The sequence below is a fragment of the Onychostruthus taczanowskii genome, unplaced genomic scaffold (genome assembly GCF_017590055.1).
Source record: "Onychostruthus taczanowskii isolate IOZ18803 unplaced genomic scaffold, ASM1759005v1 scaffold20, whole genome shotgun sequence".
Lineage (NCBI taxonomy): Eukaryota > Metazoa > Chordata > Aves > Passeriformes > Passeridae > Onychostruthus > Onychostruthus taczanowskii.
Window position 1 is genome coordinate 12,542,637 of NW_024499240.1, and position 6,000 is coordinate 12,548,636.

Sequence of the window (6,000 nt, forward strand, 5' to 3'; positions counted from 1 at the left end):
GGCTAGTTCTGACAGCACCTGATAAATTTTGAAGCAAGCAGATCAAATGCTATTCTTGATTTAGCGTTCATTAGGAGAACTGCTTGATTTGAGCTTTTTGTTCCCATTTGTTATTTTACTTTCAGAAGATGGCGTATAGTCCTGTAAGAGTTACTTTGTATAAAAAAGTAGGAGTAAAACATGTACATCAAAATGTCTGTAGCGTGTTTCCCATGGGAAACTTTTAGGATGACCGTGATCAAAAGAATGAGTGTTGAAAGTTGAAGTTAAACAATGAGATGTTATTTTCCGCTACAAATATCCTGTCTAAGTTTCACTGGAGTAGTCAAAATAACCTAAAAATAGTATTTTCTTTCATTTTTAATGTTGTTTATATGGCAGTAGGAGATGGGGTGGGCAGGTGCGTTACGATGACAGCTCATCTACTTTTTTCTTCAAATCAGTATCATTTCCTCTATACTCTGCCAACCAAAATTTATTCCTGGCGGAATCATGTACAAAGTGGCAAGCTGAAATGGGATAGAAGAATGTTTTCATTTTGTAGTTAGGAACATAAAAGCCTACTTCTGTTTCTTACACCTGTGCTTTGTGTGATGTGTACAGCAGCTCACATAGCTTAGTAAAGCTTTCATGTAAATTATATGTAAAAATCAGAAAATTCATATAACGTTTGTCATGACATTTCTTTTAGCTATAGTGTTTCTTGGTATTCTGAAAATTTTAATTTCAGCTTAGATTTGCCCTGTGTTTGGAGACAATTAAGTGCTGCAACTGTCATTAGTTAACAAAGTTTTATTCCAGCATAGGTGAAATTCTTTCCTTGCATTGATCTTCTTTGAATTTCTTCTACTGTTTTGAGGTAGAACTGCAGTCTTTGTTCAAGGTGGAGTCTGAGCTGCCAGCGCTGTGGCAGTGCTTGTCTTTAGACTCCTTTTCATCTCACTCAATTCCTTGCTTATGCAGAACACTTTGGTATGAAGGTAAATCAGAGAGCAAACTCGGTTACAAATATTCTATTTTGGATTTCTTGGGTGGCATGAAAGAGTGCTGCAGCAGTAGGTGGAATTTGAAAGTTTGAATTGAGAGGTGGGATAAATGAAATCTGCTAAATTGGATCAGTTTGTCCATCCAGGTTAGCATTCTGCAAAGGGAGGTACTTTGTAGGAGTAAGAGCCTCAATTCTTCTGTCACTGCTGTAACTCTTTCTCTGAGCATTGCTTCAATTAGTTTATCCCATTCTTCCAAAATGTTTTTTTTATTGCATCAGATGCAAGGTTTGGAAATTGTTAGCTGAAAAATTTCTCTTCAGAACCCTTTCTGATTTTTACTTATCCTGTCTGCTCTGAAAATCTCCAGTCAGAGCACTAATATCACAAGTTCCAGTTAAACCAATAATGACACTCTTAACAATATTTTTTCCTATTTTTAAATTTAAAAAATTGAAAGCTGTAAATTGTATTGTAGTGTTTTTTATAAACACAATTTCATTTTGAGTAAGGGTTTGCCTCTTGCCTTAATGCCAGTGACACATAAGCTTAATGTATCTGCTGGCCTATTTTTGAAGGGAAGAGTCTCTAAGGGTAAGACACTGACGTGATAGCCGAGGTAAATGGCTGCTGTGCTTACTGGAAGAATGGCTTCTCCTTCAGAACAAGTGACTGGCAAAGCAGGAGAGCCCCATTAGTCAGTAAGATAACCAGCCTCAGATTGAAACCAGGGATGCAGAACAAACAAAGGCATCATGCAGGATACATTACATTTTAATTGACATTTTATATTTGAGTTCAGGCTTTGTTTATGCAGCCCTTAAGAGGAAGATTTTCTTTTTGCATATAATCAAAAGCCAGCATGTATTTTTGGGAGGAATTTTGCCTTGTTATATGCTAAACCTGCATTTTCCACTCTTTGAAGTGCTGTGCTGTTTTTGTGTGAATAACAAGGGGCTACTGCAGGGCTTTGAGTGTGGCTCCTGTCCTGGGAGTTGCAGACTGATGTGCTGTAAAACCAGATGTGTGCCCAAAAGGAGATTACAGCTTGCCTTTTTTTTCACCTGAAATTCTTGGCTCCACTTTGTACAGAATTATTTTGTTTGTGGGAGGGTAAGTGTCATTTGTCTACTTCAAATTGTTGGTGGATGTGTGGGGACTGAGCCACAGTACTGGGGATTTGAGCCTGGATTTATGCCAGCAGCAAGGAAAACCAGGAGGAGCATGACCTCCATTGCTAGCATCCATTTTACACTGGGCTCTAATGGAGCACACTGGAGTGCAGTGCAAAACACCAGTTCCATACAGAGAATCCAGTCTGGTGTCTCCTAAAACAATTTCCAGCAGTAACAGGTATTAATGTAGCTAACATGTTGAGTTATACTGAGTAGCAGAGTTTGATTTATAGTCAAAACTTAATACATTCAGGAAAATATGTATAATACAAATAATAATGCTTATTATTTTGGACATCCTAAAGTCAGTCTTTCTAAGGAATACTCTATTAATAATTGTTTTATTTTTATCTATTGGCTGTCGTTTTTATTGAACAAGGCTTTTTTTGTTGAAAAGGTGACATTCTGATTAAAAGGCTTAACTGCATTTACAATCAATGCAGGGTTTGCTTTACTTCCAATGGCACATTACTTAATTATGTTAAAATGCATTTGCCCTAAATACTGCTTTATAAAACACTATTTCTCTCTCCTGACCTGGTTTTCTTATGTGCTGACAGATTTTATGTTCTTAACTCTCTACGTCAAACTGCAGACAATATCCTGGTTCCAGCTCATAACAAAGAGTACTGATGAATAAACAGTACTTATTTGGAGGACATTAAATCCCTTCTGCTAACATTTACCTTTGTCAGCCTGCTGACACCACATGGAATTTGATGTTTTTCTCATGAATTTTTTAAAAAAGACAGATATGTACAGTAGCACTGGATTCTTTGTAAGGGGCTATTCCTGACACTTACAAAGGTTGGTGTGGTTATGGGCAGAATGCACAATTGCATTCAACAGGGCATTAAAAATCTATCAGAGTTTTGGGACATCTTTTAGTAACTGATAGGGTGCAGGACACAATGAGTACAGATTCTTACCTGTATGGTCAAAATTACTGAATCAGAGGAAAATTAGGCTGAATAAAACATTGACTCCTGCTGATGTCTGTAGCATTTACTGGCTGAGCTTATAAGGACAGATTTTTTGGTCCATAATATTTTGTAATCAGAATTCATAACTGTGTACACCAAAAGTGTATAATATGCTGCAATCTGCATTTTCAAGGTAATCACTGTTCTTTATAGAATTTGTGGCCAAAGACAGAGTTCTGACCATGTGCTCTGCTATCCTGTGTAAAATATATCAGAGGTGATTCTGTCATAATTTATTCTGCCTTAGGGCAGAAGGATAGACTAGACCTATATGAGGAAATCCACAGACTGTGGGAATATCCTAAAGAAGAGGCGGTGTCCCCATCATGTGTAAAGAATTGCAGTCACAAAAAGCAAAACAAACATCATACATTTTTATGTGAGTTAAAAGCTGTATGCCATTGACTTTTGACAGGCTAAGTTAAAGGAATTAGGCCATATTATTATTATATTTTTAAATGCATATTTTAAATGAAAATGATACATATGGTAACATTTAAATTCATAAACTTCGGTTGCCTAAATGCTAAATATTTATCACATGCCTTCCTACCAAGAAAAAGAGTACAACATTTTCCACAGATTTTTCTTTCTGAAGCACTATCTGGTCCTTGGATATTAAAAAGGTTTTGGAAAAAATATTCTAGATGAACTCACTCTATTCCTTCCAATACTTTCCAAACAACAACAACAAAAAGAGAAGATCTGAAAATACACAGTACAAACAGACTGAAGAAGAACACAGTGTTTAGCTGAGAATCTGATAGCTGAAGTTTTGGGTTCCAGCTAAGGTGCTGCTTTGGGAGTAACTCCAGATAAATCACTTCTCTCTTCATCTGCCCCTGGACATGCACATAGCTAGGGATCCTGTCCATCTCCTACAGCGTCTCACCAGTGTAGAAAGGCAGTGTTTTGCCCAAGTAATTGAAGATTCTTTATTGAGCTACACTCTATGTGTAAAATAATTATGATAAAAACTCTCAATGCCAGAGCAGCAGGCAAGTTTTATTGAGTCCCTCTGTTAAGGTAATAAAGTTTGCATTAATCTCTCGAATCAGGGAAGAGCATCTTCCCTGATCAAAGAGTTTGGTGGAGCACATAGGAAAAGTGATGAAACTAGAACAGCCATTATTTGCAATGCACCAGTGTGGTTCTGTAATCTTTGTGAACACCTGTAAATATACTTTTTTTCCTATAGTGCTGCTAGCACATTTACAGTGGAAGCTAGTTTTAAGTACTGTTCTTCATTCCACCATTATATTTACCATATTAGAAGTTATTTACTATTCCATGTGGTTTCAGGGGTGACGTAATTACAGCCTCCCTATACCTCAAGGGAGCCTACAAGAAACATGGAGAAAGACTTTACAAGAGCATGTAGTGACAGGACAAGGGGGAACAGCTTCAAACTGATAGAGTGTAGGTTTAGATTAGATATTAGGGGAATGATCTTTGCTGTGAGGGTGGAGAGGCACTGGAACACATTGGCCAGAGAAGCTGTGGCTGTCCCATCCCTGGAAATGTTCAAGGCCAGGTTGGATGGGGCTCTGAGCACCCTGGTCTAGTGGAAGGTGTCCCTGCCCATGGCAGGGGGTTGGAACGAGGTCATCTTTCATGTCCCTTCCAGTCTAAACCATTCTACGAAAAGCAGGACTACAGAAATTTCTTATAGCATTATTATAGCAGAATATTCCAATCTTTATGAAAAATTGCAATGATGAGGTCACACTTACAAAAAGGAAAATCAAATAAACAAAAAACTTCAAAACTGATTGAACTCTTCAATTACATTTCTTCCCCCATCATAAAAAAATCAGCAGGGAAAGGTTAATCCCTTTGTAGCAATAGTGACAGTGGAATTGGCTGCTACATTGGAAATGGCAATTGCAAAGGAATTAAGCTTTGTGGTTTACAATACTGCAAATTATGTTTGCAGGTCTTTTTACAGTGAATTGAATAGATGCACTCAAGTACATTTATAATAAACAAACAAAGAAAAAACCCTACCATCTGTCCATAAAATCAGAATTTAACCACAGAGTCTCACATGGAATTTAAAATTAAGCTTTTACAATTCAACATAACAGCTTTATGTTTGACTTACTTCATTATTGCCAAATTTTGAGCTAGGATTTTTACTGTAAACAACTTTCTTGTGACATTTCTATGGCCTCCAATAATCTGATGGGAAAACATAATGACCTAATTCTGTCTAATATTGTATCTGTGTTTTAGCCCATGAATGAAATATACAGTCTTGAATGAAAAAATTACACCTTTTTCTATGCAGCTGTGACATTTTATGTTCCAGATCTTAATATGCTTTCCAGTACTCACTTAGATAAAATTCTGACTGGGTTCATTTGAAAGTTCTTGTTTCTCAATCCATTCTTAACACTTTCAGATTTGAAGTCATGGACTTGTCTATTGTTCAGGAATTTAATGCTGCACTTGGGTGTGATGAAAATGTACTTACAAAGCAAACAGCTGAAAGCAGAAGCCAAGTGTCCAAAGAGTAGAAAAGAGTTAATATTTAGATTTGAAGTCAAAATAACAGCATTGTGCTCTCAAACAGACATTGCCTCATACTTTTCTCCTTGCTGTCTGTTCCCAAAAATGGGATCACCTGTCTGTCACATGGGATCTTGTGCCACTTGTATTGCACAGTGAACCCATTCCATCTGCTAATTTGGCAAGAGATCACACACACTTTTACTGTGTGGGTATTCTGTCATTTCAATGAATAGAATATTTTTTGCCATGCAGTTTGGTGGCTGCTAAAGCAGATGTAAAGTAAGTGATGGAACTGCTTGAGGAAAATTGGTAGGAGTTTGGACCTCACCTTTTTGATGGTAG